Source organism: Herpailurus yagouaroundi, unplaced genomic scaffold, assembly GCF_014898765.1.
Source record: "Herpailurus yagouaroundi ecotype Mexico unplaced genomic scaffold, PumYag 181, whole genome shotgun sequence".
NCBI lineage: Eukaryota > Metazoa > Chordata > Mammalia > Carnivora > Felidae > Herpailurus > Herpailurus yagouaroundi.
The window spans coordinates 10,432,974-10,452,731 of record NW_024412412.1 but is presented as its reverse complement, the minus strand read 5'-3'; positions in this window follow the sequence as shown (position 1 = coordinate 10,452,731).

Sequence of the window (19,758 nt, the reverse complement as noted above, 5' to 3'; positions counted from 1 at the left end):
TTTTAATGTGATAGCTCACACTTCAACAACTCTTTAATCCAGCCCCCCAACCCATCCCTATGAGTAAGAGCACAATCTTGGCAGGCCCACAGTGCCTTTTCCACTTTAACCTTTCTAGCACCTGTCAACTTCCCCGTGCACCCTCAAGCACGTTGCACTTGTTCCTCACTTTCAGAGTCTTTACACAAATCGCTCCCTTAGTCTGGAGAATTCTAACTTATTTTTCAGTCATAGCTTAAATGTCATTTCCTCCAGCAAGTTTCCCTGACCTTCAGTCTAGGATAAAATATCTTGATATATGCTCTCATAGCATCCTGAAATTTCTAAACGTCACTTTATGGGTGCTTGTCTGAGGCGTGCCTTCTTTCCTGAACTTTCCATGAGTACCACAGCCCTGTGTTCTTTCTCTGTCACTGCAGCTTTGCTGTCAGCTCAATGTATGATATATAGTAGGTATTAAATTTCTTTTTTAATCAACAAAGGTTTCATCGGTTCCTCTTCGAGCTGCCTTACAGAACTATGGTACAGTCAGTGCTCAGCTTTCGATGAAAATTAATATAGGAAATAGCCTTTAGAAGAATATATTTTTGTAACTACCAGAGGTTTGTCTGCATAAAGTACCCAGGGAAGTTTTCCATGTCCTTTATTTATATAAGATCCTTCAAACATTGCGTTATTTATTGTATCATTTAGGATATTTTGCCCTCTTTGCAAGTAAGCTTGCATATGCTTATTGTTCAGAAATAATAGTTTTTTAGTCAAGATTGCCTAGAACTATATTTCCTCCTTTTCCTTCCATCTACTCCTTTAATTATTACTCAATTGTTTAATGGGCCTTTTGAATCTGTGTCTTTTATTGTAGTCAGCCTCAGATCCTTTTTGGAATTAAGCACATTATAAATAATAAATTAAGAACAGTTGAAAATCTATTTCAGTATTTAACAATTTCCCCAGCAATCATCCCTCATATTTTACAATCTTCTTTGGAAGTGATCCCTTAACCAAACAGTTGAAACACAAAGCATGGGAGAATTTCTCAGGTTTTTCAGTGTTATCACAATTTACAAAAGCATAGTGAATACAGGTATTTATGCTCAGGCAATGTAAGATTTCTGTAAAACAGTGCATACCACCAAATCACACATTAACAATTCCAAGGCTTAAAGAAATAAGGTGAGAGCCCGTGCAATCAGAGAACAAACAGAAATAATAATTCTAACAATATCAGTGATGTTCAAAAGATGTGGTAAAGTTCTGACAAATAAAAGCATGCAGTGATCAATATAAGATTTAACTTCAGGAATAACAGGAAGGTAAGTTGATGGAAGAGGGGATAAGGAAGGATTAAAGAAGCTCATTACGAAGAAAAAAGTGAAATGTACCCAGATCAGGGAGAACTTTCCAGAAAATCTTTCCAAGACAAATCACCGGGCTGCACTGAGACAAAGGGAAAAAAGTCAGAGTGAAATGGCCTCATGTAGCAGAGGTCCCCATGCAGCTTGCTGAGGGTGGCTCTCTTAGGACACGTGGTGCTAATCTGCTGTATATGTGACACAGTAACAGCCATGCGCCATAACTTGCTAAGTGTACAGGCTGTGAAAAGTCGAGCATTACATTCAGCGTAAGTTCCCTGTTAAACAGACATCATTTCCCTATTTACCAAACTCCTGTCTTCATGGGAGTTTTAAGCTCCAATTTTCATTACCAATCCATGTTTTAAAACAGGCAGGACAGACTATATTTGATCTTTGCTCTGGAGGAACTAATGAATAGGAAAGTAGCTTGAAGCAGTGCTTCTCAAACTATAATATTCACACAAATCGCCTGGAGATCTTGTTAAAAAGCAAATTCAGATTCAAATTCTGTTTGTCTGGGAAGGACCTCAGACTATGCATCTAGATGGTGCATATGTTATTAGTCCACGGAACATACTCTGAGTCTAGCAAGGGCCTAGAGCAGCACAGCACTGTCCAATAGAAATGTGAGCCATATGTGTAATTTTGTACTTTTTAGTAGCCACGTTAAAAATAAACACAAGGGGGTGAAATTTAGTACTACACTTCAGTTCACCTAACATATCCAAAATAGTATTGTTTCAACACGGAATCAACATAAAAATTTTAAAGAGATATTTGGAATTCTTTTTTATATGTCCCTGTTTGAATGTTACCTTCTGATCAAAAACATCTGACACTTTTAGATTTCATAAAATTTACATTCAAAAAAATAGAGTCATGAATGCATTTGTTGCAAACATACTTAAAAGTTTCCCAACTGCCTCAAGTATCAGTTTTTAAGCTTAAGTAAAAATAAAATAATAAAATAAAATAAGATAATAAAACAAAATACAAAAATTGGGTACCTAAATTGCCACATTTCAAATGCTCGGCTGCCATATGCAGTGAGTGCCTACCATATGGGACAGCACAGACACATAGACTATTGTAACAGCACGGTTTATGGCAGGTTTCAGAAAACAACATCCAATTTCGCTTTCAGTAAATATATTTTTTTGACTTTTAATATGCGCTAGATATTTTGCTAAGTGCTCTAGCTAGATAAATTGAAGAGGAAGGGACTTAATTTTAAGGATATAAAAATGCCTTATAAAATCCAAGTATGGGGATTCAGCTGGGTCTTAGTGGCTGGAACTTGGACATATTAAACCGATAGGAAATACATATTCATTTGCTCCATATCCACTTGGAAAAAAAAAAAATCTTCTCACTCCCTGTGAGACAGCATCTGTCTCCTGTCTTTATCCACATCTTGTGTGGAGGATGTTTATCCCCAAACCCCTCAGGGCACATGCTATACTGGGTATTTACCTGCTGTCCTTCAGTGCTAAGGCCACCTTTTCTCTTCTCTGTGATGCTGGACCTGGGGCTTGCAAATTACATTCACCAGACTTAGATGGCACTAGGATTTGTCTAGAATCTGGAGTGAAAGTCAGGAAGATGGGATAAGGGAATTTTAAATTTCCATACCTTGTTACTGCCACTTTGGTAACTGAGGACGACTATAGTTTCTATCGCTAGAACACTTTAGCGCCCTTCTCGACAGGTATGCTCTCACTAGATATTAGTATCAAGTCAATGACCCCGTACCCTTCTGAGAAGGCGGCCTGTGGCATGCTCCTTGGAGCCATGAGGTTCTTTGAGCTCCGAGATTCGGGATTACCGTCTCTTCACTCTTGCCTGTGGGTGGGTGCTAGCTTCCGGGCTAACTCAGCCTTGCTGATGGCAGCTCCTTCCTGGTGATTAATAGGGGAGCTAGGTCAGCTCTGTAGGCAGTTTCTGTCTGGTGCAGGTGATAACACCCATGTTACCTCAGGGATTGGTTGTTTGCTCTTTCAATCTTCTCATATCTGACTGGCCAATGTGTTCTATTAAAGCTCCTCTTTCAGAACACATTGCATGGTTTCTGGCTTTCTGACTTACCCTGACAGGTACACCTCGTATAGAGAAAAGCTCACTGAAATCCCTCAATTACAATTCCAAATGACAGGAGATAACCCTACTAGTCTGTCTGACTCTGTGTGTGTGTGTGTGTATAATTTTATATATTATTTTATATTATATATTATATAATATATATTATTTTATATTATAAATATACATATTATTTATTTATTTATTTTGAGAAACAGATAGAGAGTAAGCTGGGCAGAGAGAGAGAGAGAGAGAATTCCAAGCAGGCTCTGAGCTGTCAGCACAAAGCCTGATGCGGGGATTGAACTCACAAACCATGAGATCATGACCTGAGCTGATATCAAGAGTCAGATGCTTCACCGACTGAGCCACCCAGGCACCCTTCTACTGGTCTATATTATGCCTGTTGTCCATTCTTGATCTATTCAACTACGGCAAAGGCAATAGTTTCATGTCTTAGCAAAGAGTGGCTTCTGGAATCCACCTGTGTGATGTTGTGGTTGGACAGAATTTGTCCCACAGAAGATACAGAATGGGATGTGCAGAATCTCACAATATTTCTGCCTAAAGGATAATTAAAAATGAAAAGCTCCATATACATAGCTGCCTTGATTTGATAGCCTTGATTCACTTGGTCATTCTTTCAGTTAATTAAACAAACTTCATAATTCTTACCTCCTGAACGACTTTGCTCCAGAAATTATTCCATTTCCCCCTGCATCATCGTCAATTAGAAAATAATCTCCAAAGGGGCGCCTGGGTGGCGCAGTCGGTTAAGCGTCCGACTTCAGCCAGGTCACGATCTCGCGGTCTGTGAGTTCGAGCCCCGCGTCAGGCTCTGGGCTGATGGCTCGGAGCCTGGAGCCTGTTTCCGATTCTGTGTCTCCCTCTCTCTCTGCCCCTCCCCCGTTCATGCTCTGTCTCTCTCTGTCCCAAAAATAAATAAACGTTGAAAAAAAAAAAGAAAATAATCTCCAAGGATGTTTGCTGAGAGCATGAAGTCATGATACTCTTTTTTGTGTGAATAAAATATTATTTAATCCCCTTCCTCCTTCAGCTAATATTCCTTTTCTTTTTGTCTTTCCATGAATATTATTCAAAAGAGTTCTGTGTATGAGTTATTTCTAACTCCTTTCTTGACACTTGCTATAGAACTCACTACTTTTAGGAATTCGCCCTGATATCTATACAGAAATGGCGCATGTCAAAGGTGACAGCCATTGTTGCCCCCTTTATGCATCCTCATTATCTCCCCGACATCTGGGTGCCATAAGTGCCCCAGAATTCAGTCCCTGGGCTGCTTCTCTCCCAGCACTTCCTCTGCCACCCCATCAGTTCTCTTAGCTTTAACAAACTAACAAGTCACAAATCTATACATCTTTGGCTCTAAAACTCTTCCCTGAATTCCAGACTTATATTTTCCCCCAATATTTGAAATCTCTACTTGAATATCTAGCAGCAATCTTAAACTTCAGATGTTACCAAAACAAAACCAAAATCAAAAACAAAACAAAACTGGCAAATAAATTCAAGTAGACTTATTGTCCAAAGTAAAAACACTGTCTGTCTTAGTACCAAACCCGCCCTGCCTTTCTTCCTCAGCGCCTTCTCTGTTTTAACACATGGCCTTTCTCCAATGACTTGGCCTAACACCTTCATTCAACTTCTGCTCTTTAACTTTCACACTTCAGTCTAAGCTAAACAAACTATTGTTTTTAATGCTTATTTATTTTTGAGAGGGGGGAGGAGAGTGGGGTGGGGCAGGACAGAGAGAGACACACAGAATCTGAAGAAGGTTCCAGGCCCTGAGCTGCTAACACAGAGCCCGACATGGGGCTCAAACTCACGGACTGTGACACCATGACCTAAGCCGAAGTTGGACGCTTAACCGACGGAGCCACCCAGGTGACCCTAAACTAAACAAATGCTATGGGCTCTACCATTAAAATATCTGCAGAAACTAACCATTTCTTTTCACCACTTAATAGTTCTGCTGCCCTAAGTCAGGCCAGCATGATTTTTTCTAAAATAGATTATTTTAATAGTTTCCTAAAAGGTGTCTTTGCTTTGTCGTTTTACCTACACAGCCCGTGTTTTAAAACAGCAAACATAGAGTCTCTTTCTTTATCTTTTTAACCCGCCTGAGTACTCCTTACTATGCAGTTTATAAGCACTAAATAATTTAATACTTATGATACTTTCGTGGAGCTGATACAACTATCACCCCTGGTTTACCCATGAGAAAGATGAGCCATAGTAAGGCAAGTACGAAGACCCCATAGCTGGTAAATACCAGTAGTAACTGGGGTCTCTGGTACCAGAATCCATTCTCTTAACTGCTATGCTCTCCTATAATTTTTATTCCAAAAAAATCACATCATGTCACTCATCAGCTGAAAACATTCAAATGAATTCCCATTTTTGCTCAGATGGAAAGCCAAAGCTTTGAACACCGTTTAAAGGGCCATGCATAGGCTGGCCTCTGGTCATGTGTGACCTTCCTTCCCATGCTCTTTTCCTTACTCTCAACTCTGGCTACACCGCCCTCCTTAAGGACTTTGGAACACATAAAAACACTCATGTTTGGAGCCTTCGAACTTTCTATGCCCTCTGCCTGGAGTTCTCTTTCTCAAAGGCCCGCACAGCCTGTTCACTCACATCTTTTAGATCCATATTTGAGTATCACCTTCACAGTGAGGCTTTACTTATCAATCTATCTAAAACCCTCCATCCTCAACTCTGTCCTGCCTCACCTCATTATTTTCTTTTGGGTGCTTTTCCAATACATATATATTTTAGTTATTTGTCTTATAGTTTGTCTTCCTCTGCACCCTGTCGAAATACAAGTTTCATGAAGGAGGGGATTTTGCTTGGTTTTGTTAATTGCTCTATCCCCAATGCCTGACAAATAATTGCCCAATGGGCTCAATAAATACATAAACTTTTAAAAAATAATTTGGGCTTTATTTTATTGGCAGCGGTCACTTGAAAATATCAAATCCAGTTTTGCACACAGGTATGATTTCTAGTATTATGTTTTATATGTTGATTTCCAATTAACTTACTGAAGAGAGGGATTGGTAAGCATAAAATACTTGCAACATTTGGGTACAAAATACTATTCAAAACAGTAGGAATACAGGGAGAAAATACGTGGATGGGGAAGGATTATAAAAGGCAGAGGCTCATAAGCACATGGGCTAATCTGGATCTCACACAAAATCGATACAAGTTGTGAAAGCAGTTGCTGGCACATAAATAAGGCAGCTATCATTGCTATTCTATTTTACTATTTTCCTTAAATAAAGAGATTCCTACAGGGATACTGAGAGCCCCCTGAAAATATATCAAAGCAAAAACATCAGACACAGATATTCAAATCTGATCATGGCACCCTATCATGTACATAGTTTGTGATAAACCAGTATAGATAGAGAGATAGAGATAATGTTTATCTATTTTGAGAGGGAGAGAGAAAGAGCATGAGTGGGGGAAGGGCGGGGGTGTGGAAAAACAGAATCCCAAGCAGGATCCATGCGGTCAGCACAAGAGCCTGGGTCTTGATCTCACAAACTGTAAGATGATGACTGAGCCTAAGTCAGGAGTCAGACGCTTAACTGACTTAGTCACCCAGGCGCCCCTACATATAAATTTTCTTTAATCTGAGAAGAAACAAAAAGAAAAAAAGAAAAGGAATAAGAAAATGTGTAGAGAGTGACAGGAAGAGAAGAAAAGAGGATCCTATTTCTATTAGAGTCATGGACTCTAGAAAAGAGACATATTGGGGATTCAAGGGAGTTTATGGAGTAAATACAAGTAACAAACAGGTAAACATGAATATGTTTATTATAATGATTCACTCTGGGGTTTTAGGGGTGAAAAATTGCAGCAGAAATTGATAATGTTTACAACTCTCTTTTTTCTTTCTCCAATTCTAGAAAGCACTTATGAGTAATCATTTTACACAGGGAGCTAACTGGGACAAAGAATAACTTGAACCAACTGGGCTAAGTTATTCTTGTCCTGGGTTCCCAGACTTGTCCTGGGTTCCCTGGAGCAAGCTCTTTCATGGTTCTGTGGATTCCCTCCCATGCAGGAAAAAAGAATTTTAACTCCTTAAGGGAGTACAACAATCCTGGAATATATATTTTTATTTTGTTTAGGCTAAAAAAAAATTAAAAATAAACACATTCAGAAAAACAAAATTAAAACCACAATACACAGGAGTAATTATGACAGGAGAACACCAATATATTCCATTAACATATGGTAGCAAGTAATTAGTTAATAAGTGCATTTTCTAAGTTTTGGCTAGTGTCCACATGTGGATGAAAATAAATCAGACATCATAGTTTTTAAAAAGTCACTTTGCTCCTCTGTCATTTCCTATTTAATAAGCCAATATAATTAAACTAGCTTGGGTAAGTAAACTTGCTCGATATATTTAGAAGTTTATAGCAACAATTTAAAGGTCAGAATAACAGCACATTTATTGTTTCCCTTACAGCTAACAGATGTGCAATCACGCCAGAGTTGTATATTTTTACTTTAAATGGTAGTGAATTTAATTCTTTCTCTTCCTTAAAGTATAAAACAAAATAAAGTCCCTTACCGAATTTTCTTGCAGTTTCAAGAGTAATGTGCTAGGGCTCCCATCAGGGTGTGTTTGCTGTCACTGTTAAGGAACTCAGAATAAAACAAAGGTGTGTATATAGCCAGACAGAGGTACATTTGACACTTTGAAAGCAAACAGGATTTGTTTGGCACACAGTCTCCATTTTCCCCAGGGACTCGAGAACAGCACAGGAATTTAATTTTGTAGGTCAGTGTAAAAGTTTCTAAAATATGTTTTTCATACAATATATATGACACAGTCATTGATTCGCTGAAATAAGAAAAAAGGGATTCACAACCGAATTACCTACGATGCAGTTGTCCACTTCCAGGCAGACTCCTCTGGCATCAAAGAATGTAAAAATACAGCAATCTTCTATAAACTAGCCAAGGACATTCTTCATTCTGTTGGATGACATGTTTGACAGTTGTTGGTGCTGCAAGATCTATGAACGTATTGTCCATGAGTTCAAAAGCATAAAAAATTGTACAGCAAAGAAGCTGTAAGAGCAAAATGCAATTCTTAACACTGTATAAAATTAAAACAAAAAACTTTTTTTTCTTCTGAGGAGTGTTTTGTTAATTAATTTTTTAGTGAAAAATATATAGGTCCAAATGTAATACAAACTTAGAGCATATCAGAAGATTCATGATTTGAAAGTGACACGTGAATGTTCAGTTGTTAAAGAGAAGAAATAGTATTTTGGTGGAAATTCTTGGAATACTTCCTAATTACTTACCTACCATCATTATCTTATATTGGTAATAAATTCTATTTTCCCAGACACAGCTGTTTTTCTATAAACCTTAAGCAAAACACACCCCAAATTTTGAGAGTTGGCAGATAAAGATCAAGGATCAGAGAAGACCATCCTCCAACTTGACAATTCAGCTTTTAAAACGGTACAATAAATACAACTTAAAAGGAGAGTCTCATATCTCTCACAGAGTTGGAAGACATTTGATCTCAGGTTCAGAATTCTGAAGTCACTTTATAATAATGTAGGTTTTGCTTTAATCGTTGGTAGTGCTTTGTGTGGCTAAACAGGAGTTTCGTCCAACTTCCCATCCCCAATGATGAAAGAAAGGGTGGGAACAGGGAGAGGGAGAAAGAGAAAGATTTTTAGGATAAATAACACTTGGACTTGCTCTAAATGGTGGTCAAAACCGGAGACATGAATTTAGTTTTTTTAAATAGATGAGGAGATGTAAAACTTTAAATGTATTTCTATAGTGCAAAGGAAACACCTGGATCATCCTGCAGGATGGTTTTATTTTTGGTAGTTGATTGTAGGCATAATGAGGGTTTCATTATATTCCAACATAGTAATTACTTTTACATATGTAATGGTGAAGAGCAATACCACTCTGAAATTTTGCAATTGGCAATTAAACACCTTTTTTTTTTTTTTTTGGTATAGTTTGTGATAAGAGCTAAGTATCTCAGTTACCAAACACCTAAGGATTTTAAGTAAGATATCATTGATGTATATTTCAGAGAGTAATTGTGATTCATAAATAGGAAAGTAAACTCAAAAAAGTAAAAACAAAATTAAGGAGGCAAACTTTAAAACTTTAGGAAAAGACAATATTGTCCTAATTTGATTTATCTACTGCAGTACATAAGTCATTTCTGTAGGCAAAAGAAAACCTTTTTAAGAATCAAATGTATAACAGAATAATACTTTACATCTTTACATAGTGCATATTATACACATATATATACATATATACATATATATGCATATACACACATATATACATATATATATATATATATAATTTAAGAACAATAAAACAAGGAAGCACACAAAACACTTCTATTGTTCTGTATCTCTATCATACGTGATTCCCAAACATGGATACCATTTGGTTAACAGAATTGTGTGTTATGTGTATGTATAATCTGCTCCACAGAGCAAACACATCTCTGATAATGACAAGAGGCCAAGAGAACTTTACCTCATTTTAAAAATGTAAAACCACTTACTTCACACACACACAAACACACATACACAGAAGTCCACATATTCATCTATCTGACTGATTTGGTGTCTATCTCTTCTCATGAAGGATGGAGAAAACCTATTTCGGTACGCCAAAAGAGTAAAGCTTTGTAAACCTAAATGATTATACACCTGAAGTTGAGGATAATGTGGGTTCAGCACGGAGAGTTACTCAATTTACCAAATTGTGAGAGTTGCCTCATTTAATACAAAAGATTTTACTGGTAATTTTGGTCATGGAGTGGAAACAAATTCCTCTAAATGTAAACAAATGTTAGTAAAAAGATTATATTCTTAAAATATGTAATTTTGAAAATGTGCCAGAATTAAAATATTATTTAGAAGACAAACATACTATGATAATGTTATTATATTTAGAAAGTAGTTACCTTTCATTTTTGCTTTGAATTTTAATTTTTTTTAGTGTTTATTTTTGAGAGAGAGAGAGAGACAGAGAGAGAGATAGAGTGTGAGCCGGGTTGGGGCAGAGGGAAAGGGAGACACAGAATCTGAAACAGGCTCTGGGTTCTGAACTGTCAGCACAGAGCCCGACGTAGGACTCAAACTCATGAATCACGAGATCATGATCTGAGCCAAAGTCAGATGCTTAACCGAATGAGCCACTCAGGTACCTCTCTCTCTCTCTCTCTCTCTCTCTCTCTCTCTCTCTCTTTTGAGATAGTGAGAGAGAGAGTGCATGAACAAGGGAGAGGGAGACGGAGAGAAAGAGAATCTTTGTTTTAAGTTTATTGATTTATTTTTGAGAGAGAGCACATATGTGCTTGTGAGAGTGAGGAAGGGACAGATAGGGAGGGAGAATGAGAATCCCAAGGAGGCTCTGCACTCAGCACAGAGACTGATGTAGGGCTTGAACTCACAAACCATGTTATGAGAGAGAGGATCTTAAACAAACTCCAAGCCCAGCACAGAGGCTGACTCAGGGCTTGATCTCATGACTAGAAGATCATGACAGAAGCCGAAATCAAGAATTGGAGACTCAAGCAGCCAAACCACCCAGGTGCCCCTATCTTTCCTTTTTAATAGTTTAATCCAAACTCAGAGTGTTCAAAGAGCTCTACATTATTAAAAGAAGATTTGGGGTATCTGGGTGGCTCAGTTGGTTAAGTATCAGACTCTTCAGCTCAGGTCACAATCTTAGGGTTCATGAGACCTAGCCCCGGGGGAGTGGGGGGCTACACTGACAGATGGGAGCCTGCTTGAGATTCTTTCTTTTCCTCTCTCTTTGCTCTTCCCAGGTTGGTGCACCCACACACATGCCCTCTTTCTCTCAAAATAAACATTAAGAAAAAAAGATTCACTGAACTATTATGGATTTCATTTCAAGGTTACTATTTTATAATTAAGAGTTCAACAAATTTGCTGACCTTTCATCAGATCATTTTATTTTGTCATCAAGTGAAATTATAAATTGTACAACTCGAGAAATTAATTCCAAGGAGAAATCAGGAAAATCCACAAATATGCAGAAATTAAAAAACATGCTCCTCTGCAAACAATGGGTCAAACAAGGCAAAAAAGAAATCACATATCTTGAGACAAATACAAATTTAAATATAGTATACCAAAACTTATGGGACACAGCGAAAGCTGTTCTAAGATGGAAGTTTACAATAATAAATGCCTACATTAAGAAAAAATCATCTCAAAAAAATAAATTTTGTACTTCAGGGTGCTAGAAAATTAAGAACAAACTAAGCCCAAAGTTGGTAGAAGAAAGGAGCTAAAAAAGATCAAAGTAGATAAATGAAATGGAGACTAAGAAGACGATTGAAAAGATCAATGAACCGAAGAGTTGTCTTTTGAAAAGATAAACAAAATAGACAAATTTTAGCTACATTCAACAAGAAATATGAGAAGGCTCAAATAATAAAATTCCAAATGAAGAAGGAGTCATTACAATAGACATCACAGAAATACATAGAATCATGAGACCACTAAGAATAATTATATACCAATGAATTGGAAAATCTACTAGAAAGGGATACATTCATGGAAGCATACAATATGCCAAGACTGCATCATGAAGAAATAGAAAATTTGAACAGATAAATCACTAGTAAAGAGATTAAATCAGTAATCAAAAATCTCTCAATCAACAAAAGTCAAGGACCAGATGGCTTTGCTGGTGAATTCTACCAAACATTTAAATAACAACTATACCAATCATTTTCAATTTTTTCTAAAAAATAAGAGGAGAAAATATGTTCAAATTAATTATATGAAGGCCAGTATTACCATGACAACAAACCCAGACAAAGATAATATAAGGAAAAAATTATAGACCAATACCCCTGATGAACATAAATGCAAATATCTTCAACAATATATTAGCAAACAACATTCAACAACACATTAAAAGGATCATACACCATGGTCAAGTAAGATTTATTCCAGGAATGCAAAGATGATTTAGTATGCACAGGTCAACCAATATGGTACACCACATTAATAAAGTGAAGGATAAAAATCATATGGTTATCTCAATTGTATGGAAAAAATAATTGACATAATTCAACATCCTTTGATGATAAAATCTTTCAACAAGTGGTTATAGAGGAAATGTACCTCAATGTAATAAAAATCATATATGACAAGCCCATAGCTCACATTATACTCAATGGTGAAATGCTGACATCTTTTATTCTAAGATTAGAAACAAGATAGGGATTTCCACTCTCACCAATTTTATTCAACATAGTAGTGGAGGTTTTAGCCTGAGCAATTAGGCAAGAAAAAGAAAAAAAAGCATCCGAATTAGAAGAGAAGAAATAAAATTATCTCCATTTGTAGATGACATAGCATTATATATAGGAAAGCCTACATATTCCACCAAAAAACTCTCAGAATTAATAAACAATCTAGTAAAAATCCAGGATACAAAGTCAATATTCAAAAAATAAGTTATGTTTCTATACACCTATTAGCCATCAAAAAGATAAATTAAGAAAACAATTCCACTTACAATAACATCAAAAATAATAAAATACCTAGGAATAAATTTAACCAAAGAAATGAAAGATTTGTACACTGAAAATTATAAGACACTGATGAAAGAAATTGAAGATACAAAAAAATGAAAAGATATTCCATGTTCATGGAGGGAAATAATTAATGTTAAAATGTCTATTGTTAAAATACTATACAAAGATGTCTGCAGGTTCACTGCAATCCCTACCAAAATTCCAATAGTACGTTTCACAGAAGTAGAACGAACAATACTAAAATTTGTATGGAACCACACAAAACAAAAACAAAAACAAAAACAAACAAAAAAAAAAACCCAAATAGCTAAAGCAATCTTGAGAAGGAAGAACAAAGATGAAGGTATCACACTTCCTGATTTAAAACTATATTACAGGGTGTGTGGGTGGCTCAGTCGGTTATGCATCAGATTTCGGCTCAGGTCATGATCTTGCTGTTTGTAAGTTCGAGCCCCATGTCAGGCTCTGTGCTGAAAGCTCAGAGCCTGGAGCCTGCTTCACATTCTGGATCTCCCTCTTTCTTTCTCTGGGCCCATCCCCTGTTCACGCTCTGTTTCTCTCTCTCTCTCAAAAATAAATACACATTAAAAAAAAAAACTATATTACAAAACTATAGTAAAACAGAATATTGCCACAAAACCAGATATTTACTCAATGGAATAGAATTGAGAGCCCCAAAATAAACCCACTCATGTGCAGTCTTTTTATTTATGGCAAAGGAATCAAGAATATACAAAAGCAGGGGCACCTGGGTGGCTCAGTCGGTTAAGTGTCCAACTTTGGCTCAGGTCATGATCTCGCAGTCCGTGAGTTTGAGCCCTGCATAGGGCTCTGTGCTGACAGGTCAGAGCCTGGAGCCTGCTTCAGATTCTGTGTCTCTGTCTCTCTTTGCCCCTCCCCTGTTTGTGGTCTGTTTCTCTCTGTCTCAAAAATAAATAAACATTAAACAAAATTTTTAAAAAAAGAATACACAAGAGGAAAAAGACAATTTCTTCAATAAATGCTGTTGGGAAAACTGGACATCACCTTCCAAAAACAAACAAACAAAAAACAAAATAAAACAAAAACTGGGCTCCTATCCTCCACCACACATAAGAATCAACTCAAAATGGATTAAAGACTTGAATGTAAGACCTGAAATCATAAAACTCCTAAAAGAAAACATAGGTGAGTTCCTTGAAATCAGTCTTCTCAAAGATTTTTTATTTGAAACCAAAATAAAGGCAACAGAATCAAATTAAATAAATGGGGACCACATCAAACTATAATATTTCTACTAAGCAAAGGAGAGAATCAAAAAATGAACAAGCAACCTATAGAATGGGAAAATATTTGCAATCCACGTATCTAAGAAGAGGTTAATATCCAAATATACAAGAAACTCATACAACTTAATAGCTAAAAAAAAAAAAAAAAGAAAGAAATAAAGAAAGAAAAAGGAAAATAATAAAAGGAAGAAATAAGAAAAAGAAATAATAGGCAAACACCCAAGCAGACATTTTTTCCAAGGAAAATATAAGCTGGTACAGCCACTATGGGAAACTGTATGTAGTTTCCTTAAAAAATGAAAAATATAACCACCATATGATCCAGAAATTTCACTTCTGCATGTATACCAAAAGGAAATAAAACCATTATTTTGAATACATATCTGTACTCTCATATTCATAGCAGCACTATTCACAAAAGCCAAGGTATTGAAACACCTAAGTGTCTGTCAATGGATATGTTATTAAAGAAAATATAAGATGATATATATATAGATATAGATATATATCTTACATATAAATATAAACAAATAACATAATTATATCTTATATATATAAATATATATTATACAATAAATAAGTGTATGTATTAAATAAATGTATGTATGTATGTATCTATCTATCCATCTATCTATATATATGTATATATATATTTGTGACAACATGGATTAACCTGGAGGGCATTATGTTCAGTGAAATAAGCCAGACAGGAATAGATTTAAATATAGATAAATATTGTAAATATTGCATGGTATTACTTAGATGAGGAATATTTAAAAAAAAAGAGTTCTATGTTTTCTCATAGAAACAAAAAGTAGAAAAGGTGGGTGGGGAAAACAGGGAGCTATTAGTAAAAGGGTAAAAACTTTCAGTTATAAAATGAATCAGGTCTTAGGAGCTAATTTAAAACACTGTGACTACAGCTCATAACATTATATTGTCTAATAAAATTGCTAAAAGAATGGAAGTTAAATGTTCTCACCAAAAAAAAAAAAAAAAGCAAAAATCTAAATAGGTATATATGTGAGGTTATGGATGTGTTAACTTGGTGGAGGAATCCTTTCATATACATATAAAATGTATATACATAGCAAATTATCATGTTGTGCACTTTAAATATCTTACACTTTTATGTCATTTATACCTCAAAATATGAACAACATTACTACTTAAGAGAAGTTCATTGGTCTATAATTGCTACTCATTGTTTCACCTGTTAAAAAAAGATCTGTATACCTTTGTCAGTGTCAGTGATTGTATTTGCTACTTGTTTTCTACATTCTTTTTTTTTTTTAATATTTTTTTTCAACGTTTTTTTATTTATTTTTGGGACAGAGAGAGACAGAGCATGAACGGGGGAGGGGCAGAGAGAGAGGGAGACACAGAATCGGAAACAGGCTCCAGGCTCCGAGCCATCAGCCCAGAGCCCGATGCGGGGCTCGAACTCACGGACCGCGAGATCGTGACCTGGCTCAAGTCGGACGCCCAACCGACTGCGCCACCCAGGCGCCTGTACATTCTTTTGATAGAAGCGCAAGACTTTAGATTTTTGTCCAAAAATCATATTTACATGAGATGTCAAATTTCCCTTTGGTTGCAGATAAAACATTCTTAATTTTTTATTAGGACCTTACATACAGATGGACAAATGAAAAGAAACTTCTAGTTCTGCTTAAAAGGCTCTGTACCTATTTTCCTTTTCAGAGAAGGAGCTATAGTTCCTTTCTTGTTTAGAGCAGGTTTCAAATACAATGCATTTCAAAATGGAAGAGCCCTTGGGGCACCTGGGTGGCTCAGTCAGTTAAAGCATCCAACTTCAGCTCAGGTCTGATCTCGCTGTTCTTAGGTTTGAGCCCCACATCGGGCTCTGTGCTGACAGTTCAGTGCCTGTAGCCTGCTTCAGATTCTGTATCTCCCTCTCTCTGCTCCTCCACTGCTCACATTCTCTCTCTCTCTCTCAAAAAATAAATAAACTTTAAAAAAACAAAAAAATTGAAGAGCCCTAAAGAAGAAGTTGATGTCATGGTGAACACCTGAGTGTTTTATCATAGTAGCTGCATCTAACTGTTCTATAACCACTGTTAAAATAAATAAGAATATATTTTTCTATATTTCCTTCATTCTTTCCTTATTTCTTACTATCCCCTTTCTACTCCTCTTATTTTAATTCTTTTTTAGTTTTTTTTCTTCCTTTAATTCCTTCTTCTCCCCCCTGTTCCTTTCTTCAGATGATGCCTATTATTGTTGAAAGACTGCATGACCACTTAACTTCTCTTGCACGCACTGGACCTGGAATTTGGGAACACACTTATTTTTTCATCCAGACATCTGAGGGAAAACTAAACATGCCCTTGTTTCTCTCGAAGAGGTGGTTTTTCAGAAGGAGGTTAATCAGTGACTGATTTGATTTCATACTTTCATTGTTTGTATTTTATTTGGGGCTGCTGTACTTATCAGCACTGTTTGGATGTGTACCACCCATCTACACTGAGTTTATTTTCTAGCTAATTCAAGATCTCTGGAATATACTCATAGAAGATTTTGAAAAAAAAAAATCCTGGTTTTGCTTCATGGGATTGTGACTGCCATGTTGGATCCACCTCTCACAGTGGGGGAAATCGTGAACAATTCTAACATTGGGTTGAGATTTTATCATTCTCCTATGTACCAGTTATCTTAATTAACAAAATGAATGGTACAACCCAGAATGATCATGTGAAAGTTGGGTTAAAATTTATGTACCCATAACCATAATCCTTGGAACCAAAGGATGAGATGAACTGAGAACTAGCTTAGGTTGTATATCAGTTTTTCTGTCTATGGAACTGAATTATCTTTTCTGGTATGGAATTATAAGAAACTATTAATAGACTGTGAGTAAGTATATTTGGAAATTAAATGACCCTGACCAGAAGATAAATATAGACATTGACCAAATTAGTAACTAACTGAATCAGTCAGTGTTTGGTTAGTAAAACAGCAGCCATTCAAGGACTTCAAATGGAAAGAAATCCAACATGAGGGCTTGGATACCTATAGAATCTTTGGAAGGAAAGGGAGAGTGGAGGTCAGAGAAGACTTCCACTGTTACTCAAGAGATCAAGAAACTGCATAATTCACTGGACCTACCGCCTATGATCTTAACTGCCTGAAAGTGTGTGGACACACACAAGCTGATGCAAATTTATGCCTGCCATTATCCATGTCATTGACTGCCATTGCTAAAAAAGAAAAAATGGTGTCATCTTCTCTTCTGTTCTCTAAATGTGAATACCTTACAATTTTATTGGTCAATTATACCTCGATAAAGCTGAAAAAAGATGTTTTGAAGCCATCTTTGTGGTGATTAAAAATATTTTTGGTACATGGATGATAGTAAAATTATTATCTAAGAAGAATCAGCAGAAATTGCTTCATTTAAAAACAGAATAGAGAAATCCACTCTTGCACCTTAGGGTTGCTGCATACAGGATTTTGGCTGCTAAGAAGTATCTTTGCTGTTTTTATTAAAATATGGTATAAAGAGCAGACAAGTGCATCTCATTCCCTCAAGCCATTATTTTATACAAAAATGTGCTGTCTACTTAGAGTTCACTCCTAAATCTGTGGGAGTTAACGTGTAAATAATGCAAAATACGTAAATTGCCTTATTGAATATTTTTGCTCAAGAAAACTGTTGTCTACCTGAAATAGCTATTTTGTTTAAATCACAAGGTGAAATTGGGGCTTATCCACTCATGAGGTCTTGTCAATGAATTCTGTTACCTTATAAAAATATATACTGATAAATTAAAATGAACTTTCAAATATTATAATAAATATAATCTCAGACTATACACCCCTCAAAAAATTAAATTTATATAATGGTATATATGATTATATACTTGTATATCTTTATGATTTTTTGCCTATATGACATATTATATATATATATGTTAAATATCAAGATGCAATTGAAAGTTTAATACATTGTCTATTTAATCCATGCATTCAGATTACTATTAAATTGAATTTTATAGGAAGTTCTTCTGTTTTCCATAATGCCATACATAATCTCTTACAGACACAGGCTTACAGTTATTTGATTGTGTATAGAAATCACAGAAGTCTCATTACATTGGCTCTTCAGCCAGGGGGAAATTGAAGAGTGATGTAGGGACTCTTGGAAGTTCTCTTATAATTCTCGCATATTTATTTTTTAAGATTCCTTTCAGTTCCTGTGACAGGCATGTGAGCATGTGGTTAGAAAATGCATCCCTGTAACTGTGTCACCACCACACAAAAAGATGACTGACAATTTTTTGCCATGAAATCTTAGAAAATTGAGAGGTAATTTAAGATCAGATATAACTTAAAAAGTCGTAGTTTATAGTAATTAAGGAAGGAATGAAGGAAATTGTAGCTCACCACAGAGGGAATGGTTTAGGGATAAGCCTTATTTGGGAGTCAGACCATTTGAGTTTAAGTAGTAGCCATTAATATCATGAGTTTTCTAGGCTGCAAAAAATGTGTGTAAACCTTATTAACCCATGTAGCTAAAGTGATGGTTTACTGAGTAAGAGCTTTGGAAAACTTTTAGTATTATTCCATTCATATGCTTAGAGTTAGATTTGTATTTCTTTATCTTACTCCTTCTTTTCTATCCATGTAAACTGAAAAGTAGAAGGACAACATACATGGATAAGTAAAGGAAAAATTTAAATATGACAGAAAGCCTTGATTCTGTCGTTGACGCTATCCTGACCTAAGAACATGAACTAATCCATCATCAGGAGAAAAGAGACTCTTAAAAAAAAAAGATATCAGATACTCAATGCATCAAAAAGAAATTAATGCCTAATCTCTTTTCCCCAAATTTCTTAAAGATAGGGATTCAATAAGGCTCTAGAAACCAGTTACTAAATGTCAATTTTATGTTGTCTTTAAAGATATCTCAAAAACCATGGGAAAATAGAAACCTTAGTGTTCACTTCTTCTACTCCACAGTTACCAAGAAGTATATGTAATCTAGCTTCAGCATGACTCACTCTCCCTGTAAGATAAAAAGACATATGTGCCATTACAAAGTTATAGACAATGAACTCTGACTTCTCAAAGAAATGCTACTTTATTCTTTTAGGTTTATTTATTTATTTTGAGAGAGGGAGGGAGGGAGGGAGGGAGGGAGGGAGAGAGAGAGAGAGAGAGAGAATCCCAAGCAGGCTCTGCACTGTCAGTGCAGAGCCCGACGTGGGGCTCAAACTCAGGAGCCATGAGATCATAACCTGAACAGAAATCCAGAGTCAGGAGCTTAACCAACTGAGCCACCCAGGTGCCCCAAGAAATTCTGCCTTTTAACTTGAGTAACCACAGACAGCTCTATTCCAGATACGGCATTGGGACAGAAGCTTAATTTAGGATGCATATCATATGCATGTGGAAATGGGCTTTGAAGCAC